This window comes from Bos taurus, chromosome 14 (genome assembly GCF_002263795.3).
Source record: "Bos taurus isolate L1 Dominette 01449 registration number 42190680 breed Hereford chromosome 14, ARS-UCD2.0, whole genome shotgun sequence".
NCBI classification, from domain to species: domain Eukaryota; kingdom Metazoa; phylum Chordata; class Mammalia; order Artiodactyla; family Bovidae; genus Bos; species Bos taurus.
Window position 1 is genome coordinate 14,035,391 of NC_037341.1, and position 12,468 is coordinate 14,047,858.

Here is a 12,468-nt window from a genome sequence, read left to right on the forward strand (position 1 = left end):
ATCTCCAAGACTGGGAAAGAGGCCTTAGAAGAAGCCAACTCTGTCAACACCTTGATCTTGGACTTCTAGCTTCCAGAACTGAGAGGAAATAAACCTCTATTGCTTAAGCCACCCAATCTGTGGTACTTTTTTTAAGCAGCTCTGGTAAACAAATGCAGCGGTCAAAGATAGAGACTCTGGGGTGAGCCCGCCTGGATTCCTGTCTATGCACAACCGTGGACAGGTCACTTTACTGTGTTGTGCCAGCATTTTTCGGTAGTGATGTGAAGGGCAGAGAGAGGGCAGGGAGGAAGACAGCAGAAGATGCGCTTGCTCACTTGGGTAAGTCTAAGGAGGAAATGAGAGAAAAGGACCAGGTATGTAGTTTCCCTTTCCATATGGCTGATCTTCTCAAGTCACCTTTCCTCCCCTCCACATGCTTTGCTAGTGGAGTTTCCGCCATACAGGAGGAGCTGTCAGGGATGAGAAAGAGGCTCCCCTCCTAACAAGATAATGGTGAAAAATAAAAGGAAAGCAGTTAGGAGCAGAAAGGAGTGGCATTCATATGCTTTGAGGGAGTCACCTAACCTTCCTAATTGTGTTTCCTAATCTCTAAAATGGTTATAATGACCCCTGCATCTTACAGCCCTGTGGCAAGCAACTCAGGGCAGAAAAAAACCTTCTCTACCAGTCTATAAATTCCTTAAAGGCAGGCACTCTGCTTATATTATTCATCTTTTTATTACCACTTTACAATTCAAGGCTGGATACATGGTAGGCATTCTGTTTATATTTGTGGATGACTAAGAAGTGGCTGTTGTTATTGAGGGAGAGAGTAAACAGATGGACAGCTGCTCAGAGCTGGGGTTGCTGTCTCTGGGTTTTATGTGCCAGCCCCAGGCTAGTGCAGGCGATGACAGAGTAGGATTTAAGGATCAGGATGGAGCATACACTAAAAACAGTGATAGAGAAGAATACATATAGTTTTCTAAATCTAGAGTTTTCTGCTTGAATCTACATGTCTGGAGTAGGTGAGAATTCCTAAACCAATTACAGTGAATTAGTTGTAAATGAGGGAGTATGTCCCTTGGGTTGGAGTTGGGGGAGCACTACTGAAGTTACCTCTCTACTTTATCTCCCCCACAAATCCCCTAACAGATACACACACATACAGAGCAGCCCATCCATACATTACAGCAGACATGAAGACATAAATATGGATAATTTCTCTGCTGAAATTTACTAATTGCCTCCCTTTTCCTATGGGGTAAAATTCAAATCCTCATTCTCATATTTAAAACCTTTGCATCAGGCTCCCTGCCCACTTGTTTATCCCATTTCCTCCCTCCTGCCTTGCATCCCAGAATCAGAACACTATTTGCTCAGCCTCCACATATTTGCACATGATTCGCCTTCTGCCTGGATTTGTCTTTTTCCACATGTCTGCCTGGCAGACTCTCCTTTTCACCCTCAGCTCCAGCATCTCCTCCTTACAGGCAGACCATGCTGGTCTCCTCCATCAAAGCTCTTTGCACCAAAGTTTAATCACTTGTTTCTATATTCAGCTCCCACACTGAGCCTGGGGCTCCCCAGAGCAGTGTCTGCCATCTTTATCTTTGCACACATAGGTTTCAGCAAATCTGATGACCGAGTGAACAACTTTTCCGATTTCCTTTAATTGAAAGTTTACTATGTCCCATTCACTTTGCAAAACAATTTGCATACTCTCATATCTCATTTAGCCTCCTGATACGAAGAAGCTAAGGCTAAGAGAGGCTAAATAACTTGCCTGAAACCTCCCAATAATTCAATCAAATGTGAGGTCTGGGACTCTGCAAACTGACTCAGTTTGCATCTACTGTGAGCATCTAATGCACTTAGCGAGCATCTATTGTGTTCAGGATTAGTTGTTGTAGGATTTGCTGGGTTTTAGCACAAAATATTTTAAAGCATCCTCTTTTAAACTAGCAGGTCTGGGAGAGGAAAGGTGACATAGTTTATTCAGAAAAGTCAGAAATCTAAGCAAAGGCAGAAAAGAGGAAGAAGACAGAGGAGAGGCCAGACTGATAAACACTCCTGATGGGAAGGTTTCTTTGCATTCATTCCCATAGGAAGAAAGAAGCGGGCTTAACAGCCCCAGAAGAAGGGCCCTGAGTACTAAATAAGGAAACTCTTCAACTTCAAGATCTGGAATCTGTCAGTGAGGGAGGTTGCGGTTCTGTCTCTGATGTTGATTGCTGGCTTTTCCATGATCCAGGACTCAAATGTTGTAAGTCAATGAGAAATGCTACTCTAAATATTCTTTCCACTTAAAAACATAATTTTAATCATAGCAACCAATGCACAGGTATCCCAAATTGATACCCCGCTTCCCATCCTGCACTCTTGGCACAGGCTTCTGCCCTTCTCTGGACCCCATTTCCCTGGCTAACTGCTTACATTCCTTCAGGCTCAGTTCATGAGTCTCCTCCTCCAGGAAGGCTTCCTGATTCTCAGGCTCCCATTTTGCATTTACTTACATCATTATATATACGATGCATGCATGCATGCTCAGTTGCTTCAGTCATGTCCAATTCTTTGCGATTGCATGGACTGTAGCCCGCCAGGCTCCTCTGTCCATGGGATTCTCTAGGCAAGAATAGTGGAGTGGGTTGCCATTCTCATCTCCAGGGGATCTTCCCGACCCAAGGATCGAACCTGGGTTTCCTACGTCTTCTGCATTGCGGGTGCATTCTTTACCCACTGAGCCATCTGGGAAGTCCTTATAAATACCACTTACTCTCAAAAGTGGATCGACTTTGAAGTTAATGATGCCTAAGTTTTGGGACCCTTCCCCATGTGGGTCTCTCTGGGTACTAGGCATCATTTATGTTATAGAATGTTCTACGTGGTGAAGAGAAGGCAGTGAGCAGTCAAGGAGAACTTATATATATGTTTATTTATTATAAATTGTGCAAAGGGAGCTCAGAAGAGAGGGACCTGCATGTGAAAAGCTTTAGAAATGTGTTGATTATTCTCATCCTGAATAAATATTCACTCATTTACTTCTGAACCTTCTTTTGTGAATTGGTCTTAATATTCTTGTTTTCCAGTGGACCCACTAAATCATGTAAGCTTCAGGCCCCACAAAACTTACATCTCTATTCCGCTGCCCCTCCCTCTGCTTTGCAACTGCCTCCATTTCTTTATCTCTCCCACTCAGAGCCATCCCTCATGCTTCACAGAGGCTGTACTGCCTTTGTATTTTTAGGGAACAGTTACTAGCATGCAGTCACTGGTCACTGAGCATCGTTGTGGAAGTGGAAGCAGTCGTGACAGGCCTGCAAGGAGCAAAGCACTGCCTGGTCGTTTCGTTTGTCAGCGAAGAGCTGTCTCTCTCAGACCCTTCTCTAGACTGTTGTCTATAAATTTAGACAGCTGATTAGGAACAGCTCCAAGGTGCTGAGAAAAGATTACCAATAAAAAGGCTAAATCCTGAGTCATCAAGGGAAGATTATGTTATGTTTTGTTTTCTCAGTTTAAAATCAAAGGGGAAGTGTGGTGTTTTTTTTTTGGTTTGAAAAATATCCTTAAAATTAGCATTTCCCAAACCTTGACAAATGTTCATTCATTTGTGGAGACTGCCCCTTACTTCAAACAACACTGACTAAGCATTAAATCATGCTGTGTGTTCTGGTTTCTTCTTTCAAAGCATTTTTAAACCTTTTGAGAATAATATACAGGACGGTTGCCTCCTCCGTGAAGCCTTCTCTAATTCCTAGCAGACTCTGAAGAACTGATTACTTCTGCCTCTAGGAAGGACTAGTATGTGTGTGTTTCTAGGAAGAATGTGTGTGTGTGCATGTGTATGTTTGTGAATTGTACAGGTTATGTGTCAAGTACCATTCTAAATCCTTGTTTATATAAACTCATTTAATCCTCACAACAACCCTTTGCTGTGTTTTCATGTCCACAGATTTCATGAGAGGCATTCGGACTCGGACACCCACTGCTTCCTGTTTGAGTATATCTCTGTTTCACCACTTCTGTGTCCAAAGTGACATTGTCTGAGGACCAGCTGATAAATGTGAGCTCTCTGAGTTAGGTGCTACCTCTAGGTTTTGTATCCCTGGGGACAGGGGTTGCCCAGTGGGTTGAGGAGAGAAGAGCTCAGCAGGTGACCAGGGCCGGTGAGTCAGTTCCTTCAGGGATTCATCACTGTTCCTGAGCAGAGGATTTAAGGCTCACTGATCCAGTCCTTTAACACGTACACAGGGGCTATGCTAGATCCCAAGTCTTCCTTTTTACATTTGTGAAATCTGAAAGATACCATGTGTCCTTTACAATCCAGGAGTAAATTTAGAAGCCCTTTATAGAGAATAAAGTATGTCACAGATTCCAAGTATTTTAATAATTAGCAAGGCTTTGAAAATACATAAAAAGGCTGCATTACAACATCACCAACTACACTGTGCTGCACAAATCAGCTAATATTGCTGGGCCAATGCATTCCTGTAAGGCAATAATCTTCCCTCTCAAATCTATCCATCACACTGTCATTGGTATAATCCCCTTTTGAAGGCAATAAGCTGTAATAAATTCCATTTTGCCCATTTGGGGCAGTTCTAACAATAACAAAAAATGCCCCTAATCCTTAATGAGAACCTACTTTGTACCTGGCACAGGGCTAGTTGGGTTGGCTGAAAACACGGCGATGCCTCTTGGTATAATCTCAACCAAATTACTTAACCTCTGAGACCTTCAGTTTTCTTTTCTGCAAAACAGGGATAGCAATCATAGCTACAGGTGTGCTAGATGCAGTGTGCAAACTGTAGAGTGAACAAAGGCACCAAATCTAGGGGAACACCATACACATCACTAGTATGAGATACCGTGTGCTTCCTGCCCACAGTTCCCAGCAGATTCTAATAGGGTTTTTCATTGTAACAAAAATAGTTTATTGGGACGGTTTTCCAACAGATGGAAGTAAAATGTCTTGAAGAAAGGGAGGCTTTTATTGCTTTACACATAGGCAAAGAGCAACCTCATGTGCCTAACTCTTAGGTTCATTATGTGGTTTTATTGAATAGATGTGTAGACAGCACATAGAACCCATAAGAACAGTTCATAAATGGTAGCAATTCTAGTTTTTCTGCATTTTCTGACTTATCTCCTTTATCCTCTTTGTCCTATCACAACCTTAAAAGGAAACTATTTTTAATCCTTGTTTTACAAATAAAATGAGAATTGGGGAGATTAAATAATATGTTAAATTTCAATTAGGTGGTGAGTGACTGAGTTTAGGATCCTAACTGAAGCTTGCCTGAGCTGTTAACCACTGTGCTTAATCGCTCAGTCATGTCTGCCTCTTTGCAACCCCATGAACTGTAGCCCGCCAGGCTCCTCTATCACCGGGATTCTCCAGCCTAGAATACTCGAGTCGGCTGCCATGCCCTTCTCCAGGGGATCTTCCCAACCCAGAGACTGAACCTAGGTCTCCCACATTGCAGGCAGATTCTTTACTGTCTGTGCCACCAGGAGAGCCCTGTTAACCCCTGCCTTGTGCTGTTCTATGTGTGTCAGGGAAAATCCTGCCCCTGCCATCTGCCTGAGTTATGACCACTCCCATGGCGTCCTCATCCTGAAATATCATGGGAAAGACAGGGCAGCCAAGTCCATTCTTTATTGCTCCCCAGAGTTTCAGTATCACTTGTATTCCCTCCATAGTATCCTAGCCTCCAAGGGTTCTTCTCTGTGTAGATAGGTTAAGACAGTTTTCTGGAGCCTGCTCCTGGCTTACCTTTACCCGCACAATCCCTCTGAATCCTACTTGACCTTCTAAGGGCAGGAGTTGGAAAGAGGGCTGCGAGGACTGGAAATGGATTGCAAGCCTTCTTTAAATTCTGGCCCTTCATCCTACCTTGTTAAATGAGAAGGACGAGCACAGAGAGAGGAGACTCCTAGGATAACCTCTCTGAGTAGAAGGAAACAATTGTCTCAGTCTGATTTCTGCTTTGAACCCTTACTCCTTACAGTGAGTCTCTGCTCAATCCCATTTTCTTTCTTCTTATTCCCACTATTACACTTCATTGCGTCCTTGACATTCATTTCTTCTTTGACTCCCAGCAAAATGCTTCTGTGCTTGAGGAGGAATCAAGGTAGGGAAAATAATGAGATCCTTGGGTTTCTCTAGAGGTCGGGAGGGTATGGCAGCTAATGCTGGTATTGGAAGCCAGGTCCATGGGTCATGCAGATGAATGTAGTGCAAACGTATGCACGTAAGTACTTGGCACAGGGCAATGGACAAAGTAGTGGAGAGATGTTTTGAAACTTTCTTTAATTTTTTATGTCTTTAAAAATTCAAGAGAATTTTCTATTATCTTGCTGGTTATATCTACTTCTCTTAATATAGATGTAATTTTTCAGATTTACTATCGTAGAATAAAGTCAATAGATCAGAAAGATAATACAGCCCTGAGACTTTGTGAATAGCTTGTGTTGTGGTTAATTTTATGTGTCAACTTGGGTAGGCTATGGTGCCAGCTGTTTGGTCAGACAATAGTCTAGACGTTTTTATTTTTTAGATAGGATTAATATTTACAATCAATAGACTTTAAGTAAAACATATTACTCTACAGAATGCAGATGGGCCTTATCCAATCAGCTGAAGGCCTTAAGAACAAAGATGGAGGTTTCTTGAGGAAAATTGAATTCTGCTTCCAGATTGCAACATAGAAATTTTATCTGAGTTTCCAGGCTTTGGACTCAAGACTGCAACATCAGTTCTTACCTTCTTACCTGAATCTCCAGTCCACCAGCCTGCCCTTCAAATTTCTGAAATTTGCCGGTGTTCACAATCATATGAGCCAGTTATTTTAAAATACATCTCTAACTTTCTCTTTTACACACACAGAATACACACACACACACACACATTTCTGGACGTGTGTATATAACTTAAAGATCTCAAAGGCCAAACAAATATGTTTATCTATCTATCTCCTTTGTGGTTCTGTTTCTCTGGAAACCCCAGGCTAATAACACTGCTCGATACAGAGAGTCTCAAGAGTATGTTATTTCCCCATAGATTATACCAGTGACAACAGAGAAGCCCCATGTATTAGTCACATAGGCTGGCTTTGCAATGGCAATAAATAAACCCTCAATCTCAATGGCTTAACACTATACAGACTTACTTGTCCCTCTTAGCACAGCCCACCACAGGAGACACAAACTCAAATGACTACCAGGCCAGACAGGTGCAGTAAATGCCTGATGGAGGCTGTGGGTACTGTAGTGACTTAGAGAGCAAATATCTTATCCTAAATTAGGAAATTGTTCTTACTTTGTGGGAAAAGGAGCTCATGGGTCCAAATATCTCAATCTTCCAATAGACAGAATACACTGGGATTTTAAAATATGAAATGTCTAACTCTGATACCCTGATAATATAGTACATTCCAATTAACAAAAAAAGTTCTGGGTAGTACAAACAAAATCTTTCTGCAGGTTGCAATAGGCTCAAGGTCCTCCAGCTGGCAAGTTCTGCTTGAAAATGATTGTCCAACAATATTCATTCTTATTTATTCTGAGCTCAGGCTCAGCTTTGATCAAAATCATAGTCTAGGAAAAGGCGATGAGGTCCTGCTTATGAAGTACAGGGAACTTTATCTGTCAGGACTATGTGGAAACTCAAGACACTCATATGATAAGAACAGAAAACCAGCCTGCATGGATACTCATAAATATACATGTGACTAAGTGTACTGATCCTGAGTGAACAGACCAGGAAATAAGTGAAACCTTCAAAAGATCACTTTTCACTTGCATAGATTGGAGCCCTCCTTTGTTTAAAAGTTCTTGCCAGAAACATTTGAATTGGAGTTGGTTATCAGTACAATATTTTCTATTTGTTTGAATGACATTATCTTAATTATCTTCAGAAAAGGGATATTGAGTTCCAGGAAGAGAAGACAAGCTGTAGGCCTGAATCCCTAGGCAGAGAAAGGCGGGAGAATGGTGTTGTGTGTGGTAAGGCAACAAGAATGAATTAAGTACCATCTGCATGTTTTTTGGGAAACCAGAATCATTTCCTCAGAAATCATCCTGGACAATGGCCTTTTGTACTTAGCCAGGTGACAAAAAACACTTGGAGTGTTTTCAACAGAGGAAAGTCATGGTATAGAAAGAATTACACAGGAAATAAAAGGGCTTGATGATGAGAAGGAAGGAACCCAGAAATTAGCCACCCCGAAAGATCAGGAAGCTACTATTACCCTTAAATGGGAGGGGCTAAGGGTCAGGGTCCCCTACGAGAGGTCAGGACCATGGCAAACCATTGGCAAGCTGGAGCTAGAGCTGCAGAGAGACACAGTTGCTGCCAGAAATGTGACCGCAGCAGCAAGGAGAAAGACGATTTTTTTTTCCCCTTTGTTTTTACCTAACCTTTCCAGCACTTTCTATTGACCATTCCCCAAAACCAGCTGGTATTGAGAAATGCACTCTAAAGAGGTTTGGTGGGGGTGCAAGAAGGACATCTAGAGTGCACGGGGTCAGGATGAGCATGGTCACAATTGACACCCAGATTCAGCCCCACAATTTCTCCCCACAGCACACGTCCAAGGCAAATCACCAGGGACTTTTACTCACCACAGTACTGATATTTCTGAATATCAATGCCTTATCAGCAAAGTGTGTATGTTAGAGTCTTAGAGTTAAGGGATTCATTCATTCATTCACTCATTCATTCATTCAGTGAGATGATTTGGCTTAGCACATAGTTGGGAGAGAAGCTTCAATGAGATTAATTACTATTCTGTTGACAATTTTTTCCCAGTCCGTCGCACAGAGATCTGGGAGTTGGATTAAGCTCTGAGCAGCTCTGAGACACACAGAATTCTCAGAATGGACCCACCAATCCAGTCTCAGAAACTCACCCAGGCTTTGTCACCCTCCCATTCTGAAGCAGGTACCACCCTTACACAATTAAAGTGGGTAAGCCCATCCAGGTCAGATTTGCCATCTTTATTTAGAGCAAATCATGGACAAGTCACTTTCTATGACACACCCTATTCCCTTCAACATTAAAATCTGAAGTTAGGTATGAGTCCTTTTTTCAAAAGGCAAAAATAAAGCTCATAGAGACTAAGCAATTTGCCAAAGCTCACACAGTTAATGAATGAGTCACCAAGGTAGAAATTAACTTAATGTATGCTCATCCTGAAGCCTGTTCAATATTCATTCATTCATTTATCTATTGTCCATTATTCGTTAGGTATTACATTGCAATACTACAAGTATATCCCAGGCTTTATTGAGAAGTACAGAGTAGTATAATATAAACCTACGTTTGTCCTCAAATATTTTAGGGAGAGTGAGCCTTTTAGGACATAAGTCAGATCATGTTCGCTGCTCTGCTGAAAACCCTGGAGTGGGTTGTCAGTTCACAGAATTAAATTCAAAGTTTATCATAGTCTTCCAGTCCCTACAGACATCTCACTACCTTATTAATCAGGTACTTCCTCTGTTTCTTTTCCTTGCTGTTACTTTTCACCTTAATGCTAATCAGGCTATGGAATTTACATGTTTGTTTATTGTTTATCTCCCTCCACTAGTATGTACGTTTTATGGATGTAGAGACTTCATATGTTTGCTCATTGCCCTATTAATCATGCTTAGAATAGTGTGCCTGTCTGTATTTGTATACTAGGGCTGCCATAACAAAACACCATAGACTGAGTGGCTGAAGCAACACGAATGTATTTTCTCACAATTCTGTGTGCTAGAAGTCCACAGTTAGGGTTGATACCTGGGGAGGCTGTTCATCCTGGTTTCTTGCTGTGTCATCACATGGCCTTTCCTCTGTGTTTACGGAGGAAAACAGACAGAGAGAAAGGGAATGAGAACTCTGAGGTCTCTTGGATTATGGTCCAACCCTGATGACCTTAAGTCCAACACTTACCACTTTATTATCTCCTCATAGGCTTTATTTCCAAACCCAGTCACATTGAGTGTTAGAGCTTCAATGTATGAATCTTGGGGAAGTCCCATTTGGTCTATAGCACTGGTGCATAGGGAGTTCTCAATATTTATGGAACTGAATTGCATTTCTTTTATCCTATTTCATGTTGTACATTCTGCACTGGCTTTAAACTCTTTGCTGTCGTGCAGAAACCTCTCTAAATTGTCAGAGGGGGTTATTCTGCTCTACAGTGAGATGGAATTATTGAAACACTGAAGGGACTTCATCCCAGGTGTCCTTTCATTGGCCACCCTAGGCCTTCTCGGCCTTAGAGGAGCAAGGCACATGTCTTCAAAGTATATCCTGAGACAAGTTCATGTTCATCTTACGACCAAAAATGTGTAGTGCCACCAGGGATGTTGAGTATGAGGGAGATGAGAATATCATGCAATTCACCCACAGAATACTTGGTAGAAGGAGTATTTGGCAGCTTTGTGTTGAGCGAAAAAGAATGTGCATTTGGGAGTGGGTGTATATCCATGGGTAGAAACTGGAGAACACAGAAGTTGAAAATGCATGATATGAAATCACTCTTTTGTAGGTATGGCATAGTGGAAAATACATACTGGTCTGTACCGTCATTTGCTGGCACAGAACCCCTGAAACCCTTGACATTTCCTAAGTGGTGAGAGCACTAGGAGCATCTTTTGTTCTAATATTTGGTCTTTTTTTAAATTTAAATTTATTTATTTTAATTGGAGGCTAATTACTTTACAATATTGTGTTGGTTTTGCCATACATCAACATGAATCCGCCATGGGTGTACACGTGTTCTCCATTCTGAACCCCTTTCCCACCTCCCTCCCCGTACCATCCCTCCTCTGGCTCCTGACACAAGCTTTCTGAAAACCTTGTAATTTCCCGGATGACAGAATGTCTTTTGTTCTGATGAGGACACTCTAGATAGGCTTCTGGATGAGGGCTGGTTATCAGAAAGACCAAGCCCTGATTAGAGGCTTGGGATTTTCATCCCCACCTCCATTTTCTAGACTATGGAGAAGGGCTAAAAATGGAGTTAATAATCTATCATGCCTCTTTGATGAAGCCTCAATAAAAATCACAATAGTGTGGGGTTTGGAGAACTTCCAGGCTGGTGAACACGTGGAGATTTGGGGAGACTGGAGTGTTTGGAGGACATGGAATCTCCGGGCCCTTCAGTACATACCTTGTCCCATGCATGTCTTCTGTCTGGATGTTTATCTCTATATCCTGTTTATCTATAGCCTTTTATAATAAACCAGCAAACATAAGTATACTCTTTTCTTGAGTTCTGTGAACTGCTCTGGCAAACTAATCAAATCCAAGGAGAGGGTTGTGAGAATCTCAGATTTATAGTTGATCAGTCAGAAGCACAAATGACAACCTGAACTTGTGGTTGGCATCTGAAATGGGGTGGGAGCAGTCCTGTGGGATTGAGCCCTTAGCCTGAGGGATCAGGAGGCAGAAGGAGAGTAGGAAAGAGAGAGGAAGGTGGACAGGGATGAGAAGGGCAGAGATTCGAGGAAGAGGAAGAAAGGAAGAAGCAACAAGGATAAGAGAGCTAAACCAAAAGTCAGAGGTAAGGTGAGAGCAGAAAGGAGAGGAGGGCTCTGGGAGAAAAATTAAATGCTCACTGTATAGAATAGTTTGAGACCTGGGAGGTAGCATCTCTCTGAGGGAAATAATGTTGCTTGAGTAGGTCTACACCTGCCTGTCAGAACTTTCTCTGAGAAACTGAGAACTAGACATGGCTTTGAAGGGGGCTGAATGTTTCTCCATCGTCTTGCTAATTTCCCTTTGTATCCTGAGCTAGAGCCCTGGGACACCACCTCATCCCCATCTGAAAGCAGCTTGATTTCACAGCCCCTGGGTCCTTGATGTGGCTGCTCTGACTTTTTTTTTTCATGGGTTTTCCATCTGCTCCAACCATTGCAAATCCAATTTCATATTTGGCATAAAGTAGATTAGTTTCAAGAAATATCTTGTCATCATCCAAATCAAAATGCCACATTGAAAATGCTCAATGCCAGCTACAAATTGTCAGAAGGAGTTGAAGAAAGAGGAAAAGATTTTTGCTCTGGACAAGAGGGGGTGAAAAAATACGTATTTGAATGCATCATAGTAGCTCTGTGGTGCCTAAATCATTTAAATAAAGCTGGAAAAAATATTTGAAAGCTTGACTAATCTGTTCTTTTATTAACATAGTCTTTCCCCTCCCCAGCACCCCACTTTCCTCTGTTCTAGCAGTGTCTTAACAAGAATGACTTCTGAGTGTGAACAAGTCTATTTCTTCTGAGTTTCTGAAAAAGTAAATCCTATTTGCTGCAATTCCGGGTGCTGTTCAAGTAACTCCACTAGGTTACCCCACATCTCTCTGTCTTGCCACTCACCCAAGCCCTAGAAATGGGAATTCATGGTCAGCATACAATCTCTTAACCTACCGTTAGTTAATCCACTTCTTACTAGATTGTCTTAAACACCCTTAATTTCATTTGTCAAATTCTTTAAAG

General features: G+C 42.0%; 1 long non-coding RNA gene across 1 annotated transcript in view; it reads left to right on the forward strand.

The window, feature by feature from the left end:
* Positions 1-3,816: 3,816 nt before the first annotated feature.
* The window catches only part of LOC132342186 (uncharacterized), a 64,904-nt gene continuing 56,252 nt past the window's right edge, over positions 3,817-12,468 (forward strand). The window contains exon 1 of the long non-coding RNA XR_009490460.1: positions 3,817-4,045. This is a non-coding gene — a long non-coding RNA (uncharacterized lncRNA). The remainder of the gene's footprint in view (positions 4,046-12,468) is intronic.